We start from the raw sequence: 24,078 nt of genomic DNA, 5'->3' as shown, positions 1-24,078 counted from the left end.
CTCCAGCAACACCGGATTTCTTGCTATTTCTTAAACATGCCTGGAACACTCTTCACTCAGATACGTGTATGGCTTCCTCCCTCCCATCTTTCATGTCTTTTATCAGAGCTGCGTTCCATATAAGCCTGTCTACCTTGTTCTTTTATCCTGCTCTGTTTTCCCATATGAACACTTAGCACTCCCAACAGTATATATATTGTGTGTGTGTGTGTGTGTGTGTGTGTGTGTGTGTGTGTAAGTGGATCATCTGCTTTTCTCCATGAGAGGATAGTTTCATGAGGACAGAGATTTTTGCATTTTCTCAGAACCTGCCATGGTGCCTTAAGCATAGTAAGAACTTGATAAATACATAAATGAAGGCTGGGCTTTGAATGCAAGTCTTCTGGTTCTGGATGGGGTATATTCTCACCTCCCTATGCTTCCTTGCAATAGATAATTAAAGAAACGTATGATTTTGTAATGATAAAATTTTGATTTCCTAATTCTTTCCCAGATGCCAGTCAGCATGGGTCACATGTGTCCCTGTGTGTTCTGGGAGGTGGATAGGCAGACAGGTGAATGGCCTGTCCATCCCACAGCCTAGGAGGCACTGAGCTGCTCACACAGAATGTCTGTCTCAGGGTGAATGACTCCTTGAGAGCTTCCTTGGCTAGCTCTGCTCCACTTGTAATTAATGTGCACACACATTAATGTGATACCCTCTCATTAGAGACGCTGACCCTGCATATAGTTTGTACACACTGGAGTTGCTCTTGACTAAGCATAGCTTTTTGGGTGAGTTTCACGTGGGGGTGATTACGCTTGAGAAGAGTCACTTGACCCCAAAGCACTTGACAGATTCTGGATGTGTGGATGAGCTGCGAAGGAGGTGCCTGAGCTCCAGGAATGGGTGGCATCATTTCCAGTTAGTTCAGCCACCAGCCACAGACCGAGATGCAGGCAGAAGACACTGGGAGCCGACTTCTCCAGTTGTTGCTCTAGAGGACCCTCTGGTCTACATTAGTGCTGTTTGTATCATAGCCCACAGACCGGCAGTGTCACATCACCTGGAAATTTGTTAGGCATGCAAGAGCTCAGGCCTTGCCGTGGATCTCCTGACTACAAAATCCCCAGGTGATTTTTCTGCATGTTAATATTTAAGGATCAGCACTGTGTGGAATGTGACAAACACAGGCATATAGTTATTATGTCCAGTACCATGGAGTTAAGAATAGGAAGAGTGGAAGCCCCAGCTGCTCAGGGAGGGCATCAGATCTGAGTGAGTGTGTGAGAGAGCTTTTACACATGGTATGTAGTGGGTTGGTAGAGTGACATTGACAGCAAAAGCCAACAGAGGGAGTTAATCACTGAGGTAAACTTTAAAGGACGGAGTAGGGATTTTAGTAAGAATAGCTACTATTTATGGAACACCCAAGAGTGGTGTAATCAATAATAGTAATCGCCCCTAGACTTCTTAGTGTGTTCTGGGGCTCATTCTACTCATTTGAATTTCTAATATACTTGCTTTAATACATGAACTCATTTTGATCCTCCCAAATCTCTGTCAGGTCGGCATGGTGATTCTTCCCATCTTTCTGGTCTTAGGAAACTCCTGCGGAGTCATCTTCTGTCCAGGGTCACACCGCTAGCAAGTCAGCAGTGGGATTTGGATTTGTCCTCAAAGCCTGGCCCATTCACTATATGACCACTATTATGGTTGATAGTGCTTCCCTTCCGTAAGTTTAGATGTCCACATTTCGCCCTTTTTTTCCCCTCTCTCTCTCAGGGGTGAGAGCTCTCCGCCTAACAACATTTGGGGTTATCCAAAGAGAAAAAGAATGTTCTTGGTTTCAGGTGCAGCAGTGAGGTCCAGAAGTTGGAAAAGTGAGGCCACCAAAATTGAGCTGGGTTCCTGACCTCAGTGATTACTGGATCCTAAGCTGGGTGATGTGATTCTCCCCTGTTCTGCCCTTCCTCCCTGGGGAGCTTGCTTTGCTGCAGATGAGGCAGAAATAGAGAGTAGGAAAGCTGTGTCCCATTAGCGTCCCCATGATGAGGAAATCACAGGAACCCTTGCAAGGTGATGTGAAGAGAAGACTAAAAGACTTTGAGAGGTTCCAGTTAGAAATCTTTTTAGCTGGCCCTGACTGGGCTGGGGAGGGGCCTGTCTCCACTGGCAAGTTGCAGTCCTTCCCCCACGTCCCTGGAGGGTGACATGTGCCCTGCCACCTACTGTGTGTTAAACGCTGTACTGATGTGTTCCAGACAGGGAACCAGCTCTGATGTCCATTTTGCAGCGGCTGCCATCTGCTGTACTCTCCAGCAGTGAACGTGGGGTCAGCCTGTCCCCAACTTCTTTTCCTTTTGTGACAGTGTTGAAGATAAGCTAATTGTCCCAACTCTCCTTCATGTGGATTTGATACCCTGTTTGCTCCCATAGACTTTTCAGAAAGCTCCTGTTGATCATAGACTTCTTCAGGGTTTTTTTTTTTTTATTATTTATTTTGAGAGAGAAAGAAAAAGAAAGCGAGAGTGAGCATATGCACGATGAGTAGGAACAAGGCAGAGAGAGGGAGAGAGAGAGAATCCCAAGCTGGCTCCACACTGGCAGTGCAGAGCTTGATGCAGGGCTCAAACCCACAAACTGTGAGATTATGACCTTAGCGACTAAACCACCAAGGTGCCCAGTGGGTTATTTTTATTTAAGTAAAATCTGGGGAGAGGTTAAGTTGCTTGTATATAAACTGTAAATCTGCATTGTACAATCAGCTACATGTGGCCATTGAGCACTTGAAATGCGGTGTGAATGAGATGTGCTGTTAAGAGTAAGGTGCTCGTTGGATTTCAAAGACTTAATACCAAAAAATGTAAAATTTCTCATTATTAATTTCTTATATTGATTATGTAGTGAAAATATTTTGTACATATTAGGGTAGATAAAATATGTATTAAAATTAATTTTTCACATTTATTTTCACTTTTTAATGTAACTACCAGAAATTTAATATCACAAAGATGGCTTACATTTGTAATTATATCACATTTGTGGCTTACCTTATATTTCTCTGGGGTGGTCCCTCAGCCTGTTTGACCAGAAAGCAGCCAATACGGTTTCTGTCTACTGTAATCCACTTTTAGAGCTGAATGTCAAATGAACGTAATTTTTCTCCCAGGATTTCCTCTCCCCTCCTCACTTCTTCCTTTGTGGTCCTGGACCCACTACTTGGATCCTGTTTGGGTTTTAGACTTTGAGACTACTGATCACTGAGGGGCTGCTGGTTGGTGTGTGCCTCACCTTCTGTTTTTTCCCTAGGACTCCTCAGCAGGTGCCCCCAGGAGGACAGCCCAACATGTGAGTGACCTCACAGTTCTACCTCAGGCTCTTTCTTCCCTCTGTCCACTTCCCTCCCCTCCCTTTCTCACTTCATGCTGTCCTTGGGTGATCCCATTGTGCTTATGGCTTTATTCACTGTCTTTAGGCTGGTGCCGCCCAAATTTGTGTCTCCTGCCCCAACCCCTGTCCGGACATCATTAGGTCAGCCCCTCCCTGGATGACTGCACTGGCCACCCTGCAGGTACCTCAGAGCTTTGTGCGTCATCAGGGGACGCAGTCTCTTCTGCCTCCCAGGTTTGTTTGGGCCTGTTTTGTCTTCAGATCAGGGAATAGTGCCAATACCCACCACCCACTTTTCCAAGTCAGGCTCCCAGGAAATAATGTCCCTGATGCTCTTGCCTCCCTTACATCCAGTCAGTGTGCAGACTCTTTTTAACTTTTTAATTTTATTTAAATCCAAGTTAGTTAACATATGGTGTAATAACGATTTCCAGAGTAGAATTTAGTGATTCATCACTTCCTTATAACGCTTCGTGCTCATCCCAACAAGTGCCCTCCTTACTGCCCGTCATCTACTTAGCCCATCCCCCCACCCACCACCCCACAGCAGCCCTCAGTTTGTTCTCTGGATTTAGGAGTCTCTGTGGTTTGTCTCCCTCTCTGTTGTTACCTCATTTTTCCTTCCAGGCCCTGTCAATTCTATTTTGAAATTCTTCTGAGTGTGTCCTCTTTTACATTCGCTCCTTGCTCCTCTAGCTCAGGGCACCTCCTCTCCATCGATGTCTGCCTCAGTTCCCCCACTCCGCTCTTAATTATCTCTCGTCTTGCTCTCCTCTTGACCATTCTCTTGAGTATAGCTGCGATTGTTCTCAAACACAAAGCTTTTTGCTCTTAGGACCAAGTCCTATTCCTTTATGCGGCCAACAAGGACCCTTGTTTTCTGGCTCCTGCCAGTCCTTCCAGACTCATCTCTCGCTCTTCTCCCCATCAGCCCCCTCTCCCTCCACACCAGCCCAATGGGTTCTTCTTTATGCCTCACAAATCCACCCTCCCTTGCTTTGTCTTGACTAGTTCTTTCTCAGTGTAGGTTAGGTGCTGCCATTGTGCTGCAGGTTTCCTCGCTACTGCTGTTCTGACAGTGATGCTGGGCCACTTTACTTGGTTCTCCCTGCCCTTCATTCTGAGAATCTAGGATATCAGGGAGCCTGTCCTTGTGTATCCATGTCACATGGGTCCTGTGCGATGTCTCACCAGTAGAATAACCTCAGTAAATCTTTGTGGAGTAAATGAATAACTACTTCAGCTACTAGAAGTAGTTGCAACATTGGACAGGAATGGGACTCTCCTCCCTTGACTCCTTGCCTGGGGGTGGGGTTAGAGCATAGCCCCTCAGAACAGGGCTGGCTGGCCATCGCCCTGGACTGGGCTCTGCACTGCCAGCTAGCTACCCACTGTCCAGCTCCTGGCTCATCAGGAGGCACCGGTCCTAGTGACCATTGACCAATCATCAGCATGGTCCAACTAACACATACTAGTGAAAGATCCAGTGAGGGAGAGTTTACATTTAATGACTCAAAATTGTCTTGTGTTTGTGTGCAACTAGGACTTTCATTTACTGGACCTCCTTGTACCTGAACTCCCTAAGACCCAGTGGCAAATTTGGAACACTTTATCGAACTGTACGAGAGACAAGATCTCTATGAGAGCCTAGTCTTTTCTGGCTGTGCAGCACTGACCTGGAACCCTTGGAACTATGTATTTAACTTCTAGACAGTTGTGAGGAATCATGGCCAAGAGTGAAATTGAGGTGGCTATACTGACAACCTGAAATGTGGGAAATGGGCTTTGTTTCTTGCTGGACAGTGTATTTCATGTCTCTTTGAAGATGTGATTTAGAAGTATGGTGTAACAGTTATGTAGCCAGTTAGTGTCCAGTTTAGTTCTGTTTCCTTCCTTCTGAGCCTCCCCTCCTGCTGGAAGACATGGGTAGCATATCATTGTCCTGAGCTGTTCTTGCACGGTGTTTGTGCTATGTCCCACCAAGTCATTCATGACTTTGGTAGGATCTAAGGATGTGGAAATGTTTAGGTAAAGATACAACAGGATGATAAAACAAGACAGCTTGTGATTAGAATACAAATGGTTGTTTGGGACTCAGATTCACATTGAGCCTCTTTCAACTTGCAATGCAAGATTCTGTGGTCCATCTGGAAGGAGCCATAAAGCATCCTTTGTCGTCTTATGTACCTAGAATATACTCAGAAGATCAGAAGCAGGTTTCTCTGTACAACAGGCATGTGTTTCCCATCAGCAGATATCAGACCCTTTTGTAGCAGTTATTGACTGCTTCTGGCATCTTCTCCCCTCTTGCGGATCTGCCGGTGATACCTTTTTGTCTGCCCTCTCTTTAACATCCAGATCTGCTTCATCCTGGTGTATTTTTAAATACCAATCTGGATATGCAACTTGTATCCATGCTAAAGTATTCCCTGACACCCACTAGACCGGTCTCCTACTTTTTATTCCCAGTTTCTATGTTAGAATCCTATTTAGACAGATGGAGCCACTTGAGCAGGCCCTGCTGAAAAGCCATATCCAGTTAGTGTAAATCCCCCTGCTGATGTTGGAGACAGCAAGATCTCCTGGGATTCCATCTGGAAATCTTACTGGATTTGCAAGACTTAAGTTAATATAGAAACCCCCCAAATAGCGCAGGGCCTCATTTGTTTGCCTTGAAAGACATTTTCAGAGGTCTGTCTCAAGAGCCTTGCTGATAAGGAAGTTACTTCTAATATTTCAAGAGAAACAGAACACAAAAACACTTCTATTTTCTTATTACCTTGTCTATCCATGCCCCTCCGTCTCTTTAGTGCCTTTTTAATGCCGCTCGCCTACATTCCTTTTCCTCTTTCTCTCACTCACTCATTAACCTTGGGCCCTGGCTTCAAATGGAATTAATTACTAACCATGAAACTTGGTAAGTGATGCCCATAAGGGAAAAGTCTTTTATTCCCCGCCCCCCCTTTTTGATGAGGAATGCATGTCTCTTGGAGATATAAGTGAATACATTTCACCATGAAGTACATTTCTTTTTTCCCTAAATCAAGTGAGCATCCCCTTTCTCACATAAAGGATACTGTTCTCTGACTGTTGCTCTGGGAAACAGTCTCTAACAGAAGAACGAGGGTGGGTCTTGGAGTCAGAGCCATGGGTTTGAGACCTAGGTCTCCTATTATTCTGAGCACATGAGGTCACTGCTCTGTATTTCCATTAACTCGTCTGTAATGTGGAGATAATAATATGTACCTTGCCATGTTGTGTTAAGCATTAAAGCAGAGTGAATAAGTCCTTAGTACCTCGTAGACATTCCAGTGGTAGTTCTAAACAACTCCAACCAGAATCTTTGATAAATGTCTTGTAGTGGCCTTCTTGAGTCCAGCAAGGATATAATTTTCACGGCCTTCATTTAGCTATATCCTGTAATCTCAAAACCTTCTTGTGAGGCATATGAAAATGATTACAACAAAATTTAAAGTTTCTCAGTTTTTCATTGAGGCATTTAAAAGAGGAATTTCGAAGTATGAGATAGGTTTCTTGAATTATCTTTAAGATTTTTGTATTCTCATTGTGATGGACTATCTGAAATGCATGTCCTCAAAAAAATGGCTGGAATTATAAATGAGGAATCTAGTGCTATAGGAGCCCAGGAAGCATAGAGAAGCCTGGGAAGAAATGACTGTCCATGGGGTTTGGGCTTTTAGTCAATGTTCAGAGCCATCATGGAGGCTCCAGGGTATTAGTAATATTTTTATTGGCAGCAGAGTGATTCTGTATTTGCTTTGGCTGAAAAATATGAATTTCCTACTCTCTTGGTAACAGGATAGTTAAGGGGTGACTTATGCACTGCTTGTTTGTGTTCCCCCACAAATTCATATGTTCATATGTTGAAACCCTAATCCCCAATGATAGTATTCGGAGATGGGACTTTTAGGGGTAGTTAGATAATGTGGGTAGGGCCCTTATGTTGGGATTAATATCTTTATCAGAAGAAGAGACACAGGAGTGCTTGCTTCCTCTCTCTCTCTCTGTCTCTCTCTTGGCCATGTGAGGCTACATCAAGAAGGTGGCCACCTACAAGTCAGACAGTGGATCTACAAGCACTTTGATATTGGACTTCCCAACCTCCAGAAATGGGAGAAATGAGTGTTTGTTTAAACCACCCGATCTATGGTATCTTGTGGCAGCGGCCTGAACTAAGACGGTAACTAAAGGAGCGTGGCAAGAACAGTGTTACTTAAAGTGTAGACTTTACTGCAAATCTGAAATGGAAATAAAGTCAAGGCTCTGTCTTTATTTACAATAAACTTTATGTGTTAAGTGGGCTTTTCTATTCTTACATTTTACTGTGTGTTGAAATAATAAACATTTATTATATGATTATGGCATGTGGTGTCTTCAACATTTTACATGGATTTTCTCCTTTATTCCTCACCACAATGTGGAGGAAGGTATTATTATTTTCAGTAGCATTAAAAGGTTGGAATAAAGATTTTGCAGAGGCACTTGATACTTTTATCAGTGGTGTCTATCTTCCGAGATAACCCAGTGATGAAATGCTGATGCTTATTCAGGGAGGCAGCCTCCTGAAGGTGCTAGGAGCCATGGAACATGTGCCTGGAGATTGTCCACACAAGGTAGGTGACCATGCACACACTCCACAAGTGTACTCATCCCATTAGAACACATCTATTGATTTTATGTCAACTTAACAGCTCTACATGATGCAGCTTCATCTTCTGTTATTCTGCCCAAGTCTCTCTTTTCTGTATTCTGCTTTATATTTCTACATAGCAGTTATTGCTGTCTGACATTATGCTATGTGTAGAGGGGGAAGATCCAGCTAATAGCCCCAGGTGAGGATACCCACTGCATGAAAGATGATGGTAAAGAGCTTAATAATGCCAACTTGTGGGCTCCAAGTCCCCAAAGAGAACTCAACATACAAAGTGCTGTTTGGAACATACAAAGTGCTGGTCTCCCTTGACCAGAGGATCCCTTTTGGTAGCTGACGTAAGGGGGTTGAACTGAACACACTTTTCTGTGGGCAAAGACCCCATTTCCTTCCTGAGGCGAAGGCAAGGGAAGGGGGAGCCAGATATGCTGGTGGGTCTGGTCAGGAGCCATAAAACACACACTATTAAGCAATACGAGGAAATTTGCTGCCTACTCCGAACAGGGAACAATTTCTCCTAATAAGGAAAAAGACTCTGGGGCCAAGTAGTAGCTTGGCACCTGGTCTCCATATAAGGGAATGTTCCAGGCCCAGATCATCCATTGACTGTTGTGGAATGCTTTGCTAGTAGTCCACCCCCAGCTCTCGTTGATGCCAAGAAGAACAAACAAAGCACGTCACACTGGATAGGACTGATGGTTACCCTGAATATGGAGATAGAGGGATATCTTTATCAGCCAAAACCTAGTCTGCAAATGCCCCTGCAAATATGTGCTAAATTCTCTTTGTGGTCCTGCTTGGGCTCATTAGAATCAGTCACAAAATTGACCCACATCTTGACTTTTGCTTCTTTGAGGATTATCCTATTGGATTTGGCCCATTTCTGAATCTGAGGTAGGTTTCCACAACTGGTTTGCTTATGCACCCAGCAGGCTGCCATTGTGGCTTGTTGGCTCAGGAGTTCTGTTCATGTTCTTGTGTGAAGGACCTTTTGCCAGGCAAAATAAGGATTGTTCATTCCATGCAGCCAGCTGTTGCCGTGGTCCTTGTCCCCAGACAGAGGATACCATGATAGTCTAGTTGCTTAGTGGCCAATCTCCTGGCAATGACAAGACAGTTTGCCATAGCCTGGGAATCTGTAAAGATTTAGTGAGGTGTACTGGGTGGGGTGGCTTGTACAGCTGTCACCACCGCATGGGACAAGCATTGGGTCAAGTCCATTGGGTCAAGCATTTTTCTGTAGTGTCCGTTAAGAAGTGGCCATCTATGTGGTGGGTAGCCATCACAACCCAGTGGACTGTCAGCTTTCAGTTATGCAGATCCATTGGTAAACCAAGCAATGCTTTGACCAGAACCTCTTCAAGTGGTGACCCCACGTGGCTCAGAGAGGGGCCAACACATCCCCTACAATGCTCTACCTCCTCTGGCATGCTCATGGAGTCCACTGATCCCTTGGGATCCTGGCCTGGCTCGATCTTGAATGTGCCATTTCCATTTGATGATGGAACTCTGCTAAGCTTGTCCAATTTTATTAGTGGGATTTGTGAGAACCTAGGTAAGAATGGTCACCTCAGGCCTCAAGGTCACATAAGGTGCTTCAATGGTGAGATGTTAGGTTTTTACCGGAACCCAACATCAGTGAGTGGCTGCAGTTCAAAGGGTATATATCAGGCAGTGGTTTCAGGCAGCTTGTGTGTCCAGAATCTGAGCAACTGGCACCTCAATATAGCTCCATGCTGTCACAGGCTCCCCTCAGCATGTGTGGGTGTTGTGGACACCTGCAGTTCCATAGGCCCACAGGCTCCACAGGTCCTAAGGCCTGTGCCCAGGCTGCAGCTTGTTGAATGGCTTCCAGTACTTGTTGAGAGGAGCCCTATTCTGAAGTGGCTGCCAGAAGGATGCCCAGAGGGTCCGAGCTGTCTCCACTATCCAGAGAGGCCCACTGGCTATGGTGCCTCCTTTTCATTAGTGGGCGCAGCCAGCGACAGTGAGTTCTGTTTAGCCTCTCCAGAATATTCTGTTGACTCCTGTTTGTGTCCCCCATGAGGTGTAGTGACTGAGCTCCTGCTGTGGTTAGTTTCACTGGTTGCCCAGAGAATGCACTGGTCTGTTTTTGTGGCATAAAAACCACCCATCTTCAGACAAACTATCTCTTTCAAAAACTGTTTTAAAACTACCTTTTACAAAAGCCATAAAATGTTGATATTATTTAAGTAGTATTTTCTTCTTAAAACAATTTGGGAAGGGAGGAGAAAAGTTACTCCTAACCCCTCCATCCAAAAATAGAATGGCTGGGGTGCCCAGGTGCCTCAATTGGTTAAGCATCTGAATTCTGTCTCAGGTCATGATCTCACAGTTGGTGAGTTTGAGCCCCAAGATCCCCAAAGATTGAGCCAATGTTCTGGAATCTATTGCCCATAGCTGAGAAGCAGCACTGCCTGCCACTACTAGGCTCACAGGAGAATTTTTAACACAGGTGCTCTATTTTAGAACTTTATATCCTTCATTGTAAATAGCCAATAAAAAGAGACAGCTATAGGCCATTTATAAATGCACTTCTAGAATCCAAATTCAGAAGGTTTACTAAATGCCAGGAGCCTGGTCAATAGCTGTTTTAAATGCATTTATTTCTGTTGGGAGGCAAACTTTCTCCAAAATAGCCTTGCTGTCAATAGCCTCTTTGTTCCTTGATGTACAGTTTACAAATAAATGAATTTATAGGACTTGCTAATGTGTGAGGGGTTTGAAATTAGTGCTAAATCTGTAGTCTATAGCATATTATCTAGTTGTCTTTGACAAATTCAATTTTAATCTTATTAAGTGATATTTTCTGTGATTATGTGTAGAGATGACTATGTTAATTCTATCTTACTTAGTTTTTGCAGGGGACAAAGAATCCCCAAGGGGGCTCTTCACTAGTGTGTGTGTGTGTGTGTGTGTGTGTGTGTGTGTGTGTGTGTGTGTGTATTTCTTTTAGATGAAGAGGACTCAGAAGATGCCTGGTAATAAATAGCTTTCACAGTTAATAAGTATTGAAGCTGGGGGGACATTTGACTCTCAAATTATATGACCTCTTCTGTGCATACCAATTCCAGGAAACTTTTTATTATTGTTTAGAAAAAGTTTGAAGTATTTAGGAAGTTGTGTTCTTTTTTTCACTCCCTTGGTTAGGATGATTTGGAATTGCAGACTTTGTCACCAGACCTTTGGTGAGATTTTCCCCCTGAAAGTTGGCTGAATCTATAGGCCTTGGGAATGGCGGTTCTCATACATATCCTAGGAATCATCCTGACCATCTCTATCCAATGTCAGGGTCAGCTTTAGGTGCTTGGAAAACAGCATCTCATTTAATCTTTACAGTAGCTCATGAAGTTGATATTTTTAGCTTATGTTTTTGACTAGCAAGCCCAAACTCAGATTGGTTTGGTATTTTGGTCAAGACGTAGAAACAGAAGGCAACAGAGGAACTGGGGTGCCTGGGTGGCTTAGTTGGTTGAGCGTCTAACTAAGGTCATGGGCTCAGGTCATGATCTTGCTGTTTGTGAGTGTGAGCCCATGTCAGTTGTGTGCTGACAGCTCAGAGCCTAGAGCCTGCTTTGGATTCTGTGTCTCTGTGTCTCTCTGACCCTCCCTGCGTGCATACTCGTGCGCTGTCTCTCTCTCTCTCTCTCAAAAATAAATAAAAACATTAAAAAAAATAAGAAAGTGACAGAGGAGGGTCTGAAAGTGAAGTTTGCCTGCTGGGGAGCCTGTATCCTGTAGCTTTTTGGTGTTTGTGCAGAGAGGAGGTCATTGCTAGGCCATATGACTATGTATCAGAAAACTCTGCAGAGGTGGTCATTTCTATTAGGTCATGTCTCTCTGGGAAGACTGAGTTTTTGGAGAGATTCGTACCCCTTTTTAGGTGCCTTCAGTTGTTTGCTGCTTTATAGACCTGAATATTGGGAGAGTCCTTGGGATCTAATGGCCAGATGCATGCAGATGAGAAGACTTTCTTTAACTTGCTCTAAATAAACATGCTCCACAGTTGAAGTGTGGGGGTAGTAACACATTTCTAGGAGGCAGGTGATCCAAGTGTTGATGGTCAAAAAGCATGAAATAGGTTGTGATAGGATCCAAGCAATTGCAATGAAAGTTCAGGACATTTTGTCTAAGATAGAAGTTCCCAGTAGAACAGAACATCTGCTTCCACTTCTATCAGCTCAAAATATTTCAATTTAATAATCCTTTATGTGTAATCTCCAATATTTGAACCAAAAGGCATCACTGGCTCCCTTTCTCATTAAGTTGTGGCCATGCGCAGGCCAAGAGAAAATATGGGTTGCCGTGGGTTTCAAGATGGTGATTCTCTGGGCTAGAAATCTTTCTAAGGGATTTAATCCTGTAGCCACAGCTGAGTGCTTGTCTGGTTCAGCAGGAAATGTCCATTAAATATGCTTTTCTTGCTTTCAGATGGTTGTGGCTCTGAATTCATTGGTGTCCCAAGGAAGTCATCCCAAATCCTTGACCCAGACATTCCTTATTAAAGCTGCTGCATGTAGCTTATACTGACTGTACTGACATGAAGCTAAGTGACTTAGAAGCCTTACCTAACTACTCTTGCATCATCTTAGTAACAGATCTTCATTCTTTTGTGGTCAAACTTTGGTCCCTATGATACTCAGACATATGGTAAGAAGTATCCCCATTCTCTTAAATATATGCCATGCACCATGACAAGTCTTGGGGATATGGAGAAAAATATGCATGGTCCTTGCTCTCAAAGATCTTATAGGGTGGTGAAGAAGATATCAGTCTCAGAATGTCAAAAAATGCTGGTTGAAAAGATGTCACGCTTTTAAAACATGAGAAAAGGTAAAATCATTTTCCGAAGGGCTTGCAATGGGGAGATATCCGGTCCTTTGGGAACATAAGCACATTGAACCAGTTAGCGCATCAGTGGGGTGACAGAGCAGAGTGTACTCAGGATGATGTGTCCTCCTGTATGTTTCTTCCTGAGAATAGAGTGTGGGGCATTTCTCAAGGTCATGGTGAGGCCAACCAGGAAGTTCAAACAAATGCATGATTCCAGGCCAATGTTTAAAAGAGGCAGCATTAGCCAGAGGTCCAGGGTTGATGCTTGGATCCTTGTGCCCGGCTGCTGTAATGCTCTTCTTGAACACCTCCCCAGACTGCTCACTACATGCAGATACAAACAACTTTCCAAATAGAATTTCATTACTCACCTCCACAAGCGTTTGCATGATTTCTGTCGAATATGGAAAGAAGTGAAATCTCCTGAGTACTTTGCAATTTAGTATGCCATCGCTTTTTATGTATGTTTTCCAGGCTTCCATTTACTCTTTAGAACTTCAGTAGAGTGACATTTTCTGTCCATTGGACATTAAAAAGGGCTGGCAGGCAAGTGACCCCCCTCCCCCAGTAATTCTGTAGTGAGATAGATGCATAGCTTTGTAAAGGCAGTTAAAGGCAATCTTCAGAGATTCTTACTTCTATTCTCTTCCTTTTTGCCCCTTATGAATATAAGGTAGTTAAACAAATTTATAAATATATACACCCACATATACATACAATCACACTTACAAGCATATACATGTGATATACTACTACAGACTGAATGTTTGTGTCCCTTCTTCAAATTCATGTTAAATCCTAACACCTGATGTGATGGAAGAAGGTGAGGGAGTTTTGGAAGGTCATTAGGTCATGAGAATGGAGCTCTCATGAGTGGGATTCGTGCCCTTACAAAAGAGCTCTTAGTCCCTTACACCATGTGGGCGCACAGCAAAAGGGCAGGGAGTTCTCACCAGACATTGAATCTGCTGGCAATCTTAATCTTGGACTTCCCAGCCTCCAGAATTGTGAGATATAAATTTCTGTTGTTTATAAGCTACACAGTCTGTGGTATTCTTGTATAGCAGCCGTGATGGACATAGACAAACAAATCCACAAACAAGACCTTTGCACACATGCACACACATATTCACAACTCTCAGACACACATGTGTACATATATGGCACTCATAATACATGTACATGTAAAAACATGTAGGAACACATACAAACACACATCCTCACATGCACATATATTGTGTCCTTGGGGGAAACCCTCCTTTGGTGACAGTGGCTTCTTTTTCTCTGTTTGCACATTTGTTCTTGGCCTTCATATCTTTAGGAAGCCAGGCTGAAAGCTTTTAAACTCTTAAATTCCTCAGAGAGAGAAGGGTATGAAAGGAAAAAGCTCACTAAGCAAATCATTAATCTTTCCCAAATAAGTATTTGTCCGGTCCAAGTTTCTAGGCTCCACATAGATCAGTAGGACAAGCACTCAGCTGAGTTCAGGACTTGAGTTCTAATTCTGGTTTTGTCACTGACTAGCCAGGCAAGGCATTTATCTTCTCTGAACCTTAGATTCTTCACCCTTAAAACGAGGGACTGGCTAGACAATTTCTAAGATTTTAGCTCTGGAATTCCACGCATGTCACTTTGCCAGCGACAGAGGAAGTTCAAAGCAGAATAGGATGGGAGTAGCATGTGAATCAGATGTGAATCCCTACCTGTAAAAAAAATCAAAAGCTATCCCCAAACACGAGAACCTCTTTATCTCCTCACTGCTTTGCACTGTGCTCATGTTAGATGTATCTATCAATCATTGGCTTATTCATACGGTGCCTCTCACCATGAAATCTAGGCTCTTGAACAATATAATTGGTCTAATTTTGGCTTTCCGGCTGCAGAAACGGACGCTTCCCCTGCTTGTCTCTTGTCTCAGCTCCTATTGATTTTGATGGTGAAAGGGATTAATGTGATGCTCTGTGGAAGCAGACATCAAGATCTCTTCAGCGGGGAGAAGTTTTGCATTCCGCCTGTTTGGCATTTACAGGGTATTTCATTAACACTGTGGGCAATCCATGCCCCTTGTACTTTTGGCTGCCCTTGCAGTGCTGCTGAAAAAGGGAAAGCTTTTCTTTTGCTAGGTAAGGGGCAAAAAAAGAGGTGGCTCAACACCTACCTGGAGTCTGATCAAAGGATTAGGTTCATCGCTGCTGCCCCTGCTAACTAGCTAGCACCCCCCTTACCTTTCCGTTCTCACCTTGAGCTACCCCCACAATTCTTGTACTCCTGTAACATAATGTGTATTAGATTCTATTGAAATTGACTGTTTATTTCTGCCTTTCAGAAAGAACTTTAAAAACCTCAAGTCTTTGTCTTATTTCTTCTTATTGTATACTCTGTGGCTTGCCTATAGTAGGTACGCAATAAATATTGCTTGAAATAATTAATGGCTTGAGTTAATCTGGATGCAGGCCGGGGTGATGGGGGTGATTTTCATAGCTTGGAGATTTGGTTTCCTTGCCCCATGCTGTGATGTTCCTGGCAGCTCTGTCTACTGAGCTGGCACCAGGGACCATGCCGGCCTCCTTTGTGGCAGGCATAAAGCACATTTTTATTGGCCAACATGGTCTATTTTATAATCCTGAAATGAGGCACCTTATGTAGCTAGGGATTTCTGCAGTGGATCGAGGCAAGTTCTAAGAGCTGTTGCATTCCCAGTTTAGAAAGAGTTCCTCTTATCTATAACCCAGGGAAGAAGCGAACTTGGACATCCATCTTTCTTGTCTACCTTGGGACAGGTTGAGGGGCAGCCCTAACCACTGGCATGCTAAACTGAGAGAGTCTAATATTCCTTACAGCCAACTCCTGAAACCACAACTTCTTGGTCCTTCTGTCCCACCTGGAAGACTTGTATTCCAGTCACTCAACTCTCAGAGGAGGGGAGTCAAGATCTAACAAAAGATAGCATTTGTTTTTCAGGCAAGCTAAAGCTTGCCTTTTCTGTAGATGATCAGCATCAAGTTTGCTTGTAGCAAAAGAGCCTAAAAACAAACAAACAAACAAACACTTGGGGATTTTTGTGACTTTAAGTATTTGTTAAAATCCTTGGTATATGCCCTCTTCTAGAACAGTTTTGGGGGAAATAATACATACAGTTCCTCCTGTTTAGAAATGAAAGGAACAAGCAAAATCGAGTATTTCCATTATACTAGGAATTTGAGCATGTGCTTCTGTCTCATCTTGACAACCACGATTTAAGGGTATGTTTCTTCGTGTCTTCATGAGAGGGGCAATGCAGTGTCGTAGGCATTTTTAGTATACTTCATTGCCCTGCCCACGGGGACATGAAGGAATATACTCACAAGACAGAGTTCTATCCAATGAGCTAAAGTTTCAGGTTAAAAGGGCCACAGAACTTCTGAGGAAGAGGAATCTGTTAATACCTGTACCTTGGAGAGTGAGCACGTTTAGTCTGGAAGGGGACACCCCAGAGTGGGCAGGTACCCATAAAGGCACAGACATGGGGATGGGAGGGAACATTGGCAAGGGTGGGCAAATTCCATCCTTGTTGGGACTGGAGTCCAGGATCGTGAATTTGTTATGGAAGAAGCTAAGCCATTGTAACAGAGATTTAAAAAACCAGTGGCTTAAATCACATACAAGTTTGTTTCTCTTTCCCATGATAGTATAGATGTAGCTGGGTATCTAGAAAAGGTGATTGGTTCTGCTCCAAGATGTCTTCCAGGGATACTGGTCTCTATCGTCTTGGTCCTCCACCATCTCCTAGGGTGTGGTCTGTGTGCCCATGGTCACAGTTGGTGTACCAGGGGATGGGGAGGAGGGCAGTCTCCTTTTCATGTGGCGTGGTTTCGTGTGGCACTCCAAGTCACATGGCACACCCCCACGTTAAGATGTGTGGCCACCCACAGTTGCATGGAGGGGGTGATGATGGCGTTTCTAACCGAGTGGGGTGGCAAGATCTGCTGCTAAGGGAGAGAGGGGGAGCCAGCTGGCTAGCCACCTCTGCCGCCAGGAGAGAAGTGAGATGGGAGTAAAAGCTGTGAAGGATCTTAAATACCTAATCAGAGAGCTTATGGTCTTTCTAAAGACAGAAAAAAGGCATGTCTTTTCAGCCAGTGACGGAGCAGCCAGCATTGGTTGCCTGGTGAGTGCAGTGGGCAGAACCAGCTGGCAGAGGGCACACTGCACTGTCTTAAACACCTGATTCTTTTTCTTCTAAATCTTGCATCTGCTCAGGACCACATTGCTGTGAGCTGCATCGGGTCAGTTCACATGGAGGATTAGACCTGGGTATGCCGTGTCTTCTTTTTTTTGGCTTTGTTCTGTTAGAAAATATTGACCTGCAGCCAGAGCAGAGAGAGAGAGAGAGAATAGGAGAGATTACTTTCTTATCACAAGGAAATTAGATGCCTAAGCTAGTGTATTGTGATATCTTTTAAAACAAATTTTTAGGAAAATTCAACTTATCCTGTTTTCCCTTATGGTAGGCTTTCTGGGTGGTGGGAAGGAACCTATTTTTGCACTTAATGAAATGGATCTTGGCAGTAAAGAGTTTAAACCTAACTTTAGATTTATTTAAAAAGTAATCTCTATACAACTAACTTGTCTTCTGTCCTTAAAAAGAGGAGAATTTTTACAATGCTTGTAGACCACGCAGTTCCTCTCTGGTGGCTCAGACAGTCCAATTAGCAAACTCGTTTGTCAAAGCCTTGTTAGGTGATCACAAAGGTACGTTGCCCAGGATCCAATCTGGACTTTCTTACAAAGCCGTGTGTGTCTGTGTGTATGTGCAGATATGTATGTGTGTGTGTGTTTGTCCATGTGTGTATTTGAAATTGGGGTATTCAGACATGGCCATATAACAAACTATAGCACCCATTTTTTCCTCTCATAAAAGGTTATATCTAGAAGAGGGTTTAAAACATATGAAAGAGAAATAAATCAAGCAGTTACATTGGAATGTAGTATCAGACCCTATGGCTTTTTTCCCCTTGCCTCTTTATATTGGGAGGTCCATAACATTTTTCTACCAATTCAATAAATTACACTTCAGCTCACTCCCATGTTGAAGTAAGAACTTGGGGGAACAGTGATCTGATAGCAGTATTAAGCTTTTGTTTAAAAAGAAATGAAGAGTGTCTTTCCTACTGAACCAGGTGGGATTTTTGCCACTGTCTAAGGTGCTAAACACACGCCAGATGCGAAGCCTGTGCTTCTGATATGTGCTGAGGACAGGGGGGTCCTGAGCCTGTGCGCTGCGAGGTGGTTGGAGTTAGAGCTGGGAGGGTGGGCTCTCCAGTCAGACTGCCCAGGTTTTATGCCCCTTGGCCACTTCCTCGCTGGCTGACCTTGGGCAAGTCACTAGCCTTGCTCACCTTAGTCCCCTCATCTGTAAAATTGCATCATGCCATCTCCCACAGTTACCTGTGAGAACAGAATGATTGACACCAATAATGCCTCAGGGCGGAATCCACAATGTGAAAGTGCTCAGTAAATGAACCAGGTTTTTACAATACCAGAGCCCATGTTTTTGCCACTTCATTTTGATACCTCACTAAGAAATGAGAGCTGGGGACAACAACAGGCTCCTGGGGACAGAATGAAGGGGTAGGTGAGCATGCTCCTTAAGGAAGGAGGAAAAGTCACTAATGCCTGCTTAGATGCCAAGGAAATGGGAGGAGGAAGGAGCAATCAGAACATCAGATGTCACGTAAGCAAGAAACCGAAGTATTTTGGAGTATGCTCTTTCCAAAGTATTAATTAGGACGATGGATGCTGACCGCTTGCAGCCAGGGACTGCCTGACATCTGTTTTCATATCCATAGTACTTGGCCTCTAGTAAGAGCGCAGTAGCTCCACAAATGTTGGAGTGTGTTGGTCTCTTCCTTGTTCATTCATTTGCTCAATCACACAAACTGTTTATGAAGTCCCTATCGTGGACTAGGCAGTGCTCTAGGAGCCTGCCATCGGCAGTGAAGAAAACAGGGACAGAGCCCCTTTCCCAGGTGGGGCCTCCCCTCCCTCAGGACTGTGAGGCTGTGCCAGCTCCTAACACTCATCACTTCTTTTAATAAGTACAACACTCCTCTCTCTCTCTCCACCCCTGCTTTTGTTAACCAAACTCCTTTACAGTTCCTAATATCTGTAGTTCTGGAAAACTTGGCACCCATCATTTTCTCAAACATAGGTTACCCATAATAGTTTGGGGGGGGTCTCCTTGGCAAGCTCTGTGATGTAGAGCGAAGAGCTGCTTTCTTGATGGCGAAAGGCCTCCTGGGTTTGAATCTTAGCTCTGTCCTGAGTTTGGTGGACCTGGGCATCTTCTGAGTTTCCTATTTCTTTCTTCCAAAATGAGAAGAATACTTACCACTCAGGAACTTGTCTAGAACTTGTATGCTCCTAAGAATTTGTTGGGTGTTTATAAAAATCCAAATTTTAGACCTCATCCTCTCCCTCCCAAGAACCCCCCTCATTATTATTCTTAGCGGCTCAGAGAGCCTTACACCAAAACTATACATTTATTACAGTGTCATATTTTCCCTTTGTAGTTGTTCTTTCACATTTTGCATGTTTGCTTTTAGATCCTGAACTTTTTTTTTTTTAAATAAGTTTGTTTATTTGAGAGGGAGAGGACATGGGGGGGGGGGGGAGAAAGAAAGAAAGAAAGAAAGAGAGAGAGAGAAAACCCCCAAGCAGGAACCTACACTGACAGTGCAACATGGGGTTTGAATGCACGAACCTTGAGATCATGACCTGAGCCAAAATCAAGAGTCGGATGCTTAATTGACTGAGCCACTCAGGCGCTCCAGATTCTGAACTAAGTCTTCCCAGACCGAAGAGGTGGCCGTGCTGATCTAGAAGGTCCCGCAGGAATCACCAGGCAAATTGAAAAAACAGCTGAGTTGCTTTCACCCAGCTTCATTCATCAAACCACATTGCCTTCCCTTAAGCCTCAGTCTAGAAGATGGTTTATTGCTTTGCTACTCAGAGTGGGGTATGAACCAGCGGCACATGAATTGCCAGGGAGCTGGTTAGAGGTGTGGAATCCCAGAGCTCCCCTCAGACCTTCTGAATCAGAATCTGCAGCTTAACAAGTTCCTCACATTACTATTTGAGAAGTACCAATCTACCAATACCTCTGGGCCAAAATACTATGTAGGTGTGCTGTTCTATTGAAATTATTCTAATAATTAGTGACTTGAGACTCACTTCAATTTAGTACAACATGGCTGTTTGAATACATATTATCTGTATTAATTCCTTTGAACAACATCACAGAATCGATGGCATTTATAAGCTAGCAAGTATCAATTCTATATATATTGAAAAGTTAGATAAATGTAAATTTCACCTGACAGTGTAATAGGGACTTCAAATTTTAGCATGTGTAAGTCATCTTCTTTCTCAATGCATTTTCCTGAGTGCTAAATCAGAAAATAAATTTGTTAGATTAAAGTTTGTATGTGTGTTTTCCAGTGTGGACTTACAAGTGATTAATTTACAAATATGCTTTCTGAGTAGGAGGTGACATTGATAATCTGGCTTCTGATGATCGGCCCCTAAGCCAACTTGGCCAATAAACATAAATAGCTTCTTAGGTCGTTGTTTTTGAAAAATTTATTGCCATCTAAAAGGTGGAAGGCAATTTAGTCAATATAGATAGACAACCTGCTAAGCAGCCAAAGAAAAGAGATGCTTGACTTACATATGTCTGCATGAGTGGATAAGATGTGTGTTTCAAGATGAGTGATTTAGGATACTCTTTACATTGCGAGCCTGATTAAATGAGGCTTAATTCAAAACAACACTTTCTCCTTGCTTCAAAGTTCACCGTCCTTTTCCATCCTTTCAGCATTGATTGTGGGGGTGATCTCGGATGCTGCCTGTCTAAAGCCGTAACTTCTTTCTTTTTATAAAAGGAAGATTATCCCTTTCTTAATTCCTTGTTTTTGCTGCTGTCAGAAGAAGTGAGTTAGCATTCATTGTACCTCCTCAGAAGGTGGCTCAACTTTTGATTGAGAAGTTCTTGAGGATTCCTGGCATCCTCCCGTCTCCTCTGACTTTGACCGCTCCTCCCCTGCCCCCTCCTACGCGCCCCTCCGTTCCCAGGCAGGTGGTTGCCACCACCTCAGTCAGCTGTTTCTCTCTCTTGTAAATCCACCCTCTGCTTCCAATTTACAGGGTTTTATTACTTTCCCTCTTGATCAGCATTTCACCAAGTTTATCCTGCCAGGTTTTAATAGGTATTCTGCCTCTTCTCGACCCCTAAAAAATTAATTGGCCAGGAAAAGAATGAACAGTGCTGATTTAGACAGACTTAAAGTTGGTTCTGTTTGTTGGTGTAACCACAGGACAACCCGAACCTTTAACCCGCTGCGGGGTGGGGTAGGGTGGTTGTGTGCCTCACCCCCAAATTTCTTTCCTGATGGAACCCTCTTGGGAAGTATTTAGCAAGACCGGTGTGCTGTGAAATACACTGTCCAGTCTCCTCCTTGGTGTCTCTACAATGTGCTTCTCTATATCCTGTGCTATGTCCAATGACCCCATGTGCTGCTGTAAAGTTAGTATCCTCAAATTCATCCCGAATTAACTACCACCACCAGCAGCTAACTTCCACTGACCGACCGCTGACTTTTACTGCCAGCCGTTTATAAGCATTCTCTCAGAAAAGCTCCCTTGCTTCTTCAGTGTCTGTGAAATCGAGTTCAAATGCCTCACCTCCCATTCAAGACTGTCTGTGTTCTTGGACCAACAACTTGCAACCGCACCTTGCCCTTCCCTAGCATGTGATACCTTCCACAGTGCTTGACTTGGTGTCTTTATAGTCCTTACATGTCCTAATACACTTCACCAGTTATTTCTTTGGTTTCTTGTTTATCTTGCCTCGACAAGAACATGAGCTCCAGGAGACTGGCAAGTTTGTTTTGTCCGTGGTGCTGTATTCCAGGCATGTGTAGCAGTGTCTTAATATCTAGGAGGTGCTCGGTAAATGTTTCAAATCTAGTTCAGTGAATGACTGAGGATTTTCAGTTCCATCTCCTATCTGTGCTCCGTATTGATGCTCTCTCTTTTCCTTGTATGTATTCACTCTTTCTAAGTCCCTTATTTTGCTTCATTTGTTAGCATCTCTCTGTACCCTTCAGAGTCTAACTTCCTAAGTAAAATTTCTCCCCAAAAAGTCTTCCCTTTAAAAAAATTTTTTTAGTGTTTATTTATTCTTAGAGAGAGAGAGAGAGAGAGAGAGAGAGAGAGAGAGAGAGAGAACACAAGCAGGGGAGGAGCAGAGAGAGAGGGAGACAGAATTTGAAGCAGACTCCAGGTTCTGAGCTGTCAGCACAGAGCCCGATGTGGGGCTTGAACCCATGAACCATGAGATCAAGACCTGAGCTAAAGTTGGACACTTAACTGACTGAGCCACTCAGTTGCTCCCTCTGCCCCCAACCCCCAAGGTCTTTTCTAATCTGAACCCTTTTCTCATTGAAGTGTTTCCTCATTTGGAGGGTAGTTTATACCTGTCTGATAAGCAAGCCCATTCTGCCTTGTTAGTATGGTTACTTGTTAGTTGAGAAAGGATCATGGGCTCTTGATATTTGCCTCTTACTTCACCGCGGAATATGCTCAGTAAATGCATAAATGAATACAACAAACTCACATTGTATTTGCTGTAACATCAGCCACGTTTGTGTGTCAGGCTGGAAGGAATGGGCTGCAGCGCTGTGTCCCGTGCATCTGGGTCCTCACTGAGCCCTGGAGATGAACGCTTGATGTCCTCAAGAGACTGCAAATGGCAATTTTTATTTTTCCAACATTTCTTTTCTCCTAAAAGGCATTCCTTGGGTATGTAACAAAGCTCAGGTTGCAAAAATTTCAGCTGCTCATCATGGGAGCAGAGAATGCTCCAAGAATTCAGATGAGAGGGTTGTGAGGGGCTCGAGGACTTTTTATTTCATGGTGGGGGGAGGGTTCATTTTCGCATTTCATTTATTTTTCCTGCTTTTGGGCAAACAAGTTTCTACTTTCAGGCAAATATGTTTAACTTTTCCCCCCAATATTTTTATTTCTTTCTCTGTGTTATTGCCTTCCCCTCCCTTCCTTCATATTCAGACACTCCCACAACGTATAAACAACTGCTGGGAGATTGCAACGCTCTTATTGGCAAAGTACATTTTCTTGGGCAGCACGAGGCCCCATGTGTGTTTTAAGGCTGCTGACTCTGGCTTTCCACTGAGCTGCAGCAAAGTATGTCATCTTTCTCTCCCCCAGCAGGTCCCCTGTCCCCAGTGACAGCCAAGCCGGGCCTTGTCTCTCTCTCATAAACTCTCCCTAATCCCCCAAGCCCGTTGTGGTGCAGCTCTTCTATTTTTTCATATATCACCATGTTAAATCTCTTCTGTACCAAGGTGGGGATTAATTAAACGCATAAAAATATGTATTTGTGTAGGAGATAGGATAGCAAAGGCTTGAAATCAGACCAACGTTTATCCCCAGATTCTCCCATGTATTAGTAGTAGAACCAGAGTCAATTTTTTTTCTCTAAGCCCCAGTTTCTTCATCCATAAAATAGGGATAGCAGTGCCTGGCTCGTAGTGTGGTGGCAAGAGTCAGATCTGATAATTCATGTAAAATTTGGAGCCCAGCGTGTGGTACCTGGTGATCCTTCACTAAATGGCCAAGAGATTGCAGGTTATAGTCTCTGCTTTTCTGGTTTGTGGGGTCGTAGGCCCTGAATCTTTTTCATCCTCGTGTGCCTGACACGGAATAGGCAAATTATTTTGGTTTCAAAGATGAACATGTAGGAGTTTGCCTTCACAAGCCATTCAGCTACATAAAGTGAGGAGCAGGTCATTGTCAGTCTCAGTCTGCCGTGTCCGGATATTTAAAAGAAAAGGCTCAGCTCGGGCGCCTGGGTGGCTCAGGCAGTTGAGTGTCTGACTTTGGCTCAGGCCATGATCTCACGGTTTGTGGGTTTGAGCCCCGTGTCAGGCTCTGTGCTGACAGCTCGGAGCCTGGAGCCTGCTTCCGATTCTGTGTCCCTCTCTCACTTCGGCCCTCCCCTACTCATGCTCTTTGTCTCCTGAAATAAATAAACCTGAAAAAAAGAAAATGCTCGGGGCACCTCGAGGGCTCAAGTTGGTTAAGTGTTTGACTTCAGCTTAGGTCATGATCTTGCAGCTTG

At 43.8% G+C, this 24,078-nt stretch overlaps 1 protein-coding gene and 1 long non-coding RNA gene across 7 annotated transcripts in view; both read left to right on the top strand.

The window, feature by feature from the left end:
- Positions 1-24,078, top strand: part of ST6GALNAC3 (ST6 N-acetylgalactosaminide alpha-2,6-sialyltransferase 3) — a 516,687-nt gene that overhangs the window by 45,521 nt on the left and 447,088 nt on the right. The window lies entirely within an intron of this gene.
- On the top strand, positions 1,586-7,677 carry LOC115299542. Of its 3 annotated transcripts, none has more exons than XR_003912234.1 (4): positions 1,586-1,715; positions 3,293-3,331; positions 3,459-3,554; positions 7,423-7,677. It is a non-coding gene; the product is annotated as an uncharacterized LOC115299542 (long non-coding RNA). The 3 variants fall into 3 exon arrangements; XR_003912233.1 differs by having other exon boundaries at positions 3,459-3,607; XR_003912232.1 differs by lacking the exon at positions 7,423-7,677 and adding an exon at positions 4,917-5,143 and having other exon boundaries at positions 3,459-3,607.

This window comes from Suricata suricatta, chromosome 8, assembly GCF_006229205.1.
Source record: "Suricata suricatta isolate VVHF042 chromosome 8, meerkat_22Aug2017_6uvM2_HiC, whole genome shotgun sequence".
NCBI classification, from domain to species: Eukaryota; Metazoa; Chordata; class Mammalia; order Carnivora; family Herpestidae; genus Suricata; species Suricata suricatta.
Note: the sequence above shows the minus strand (reverse complement) of the source record. Positions and strands in the feature narration are given on the sequence as shown.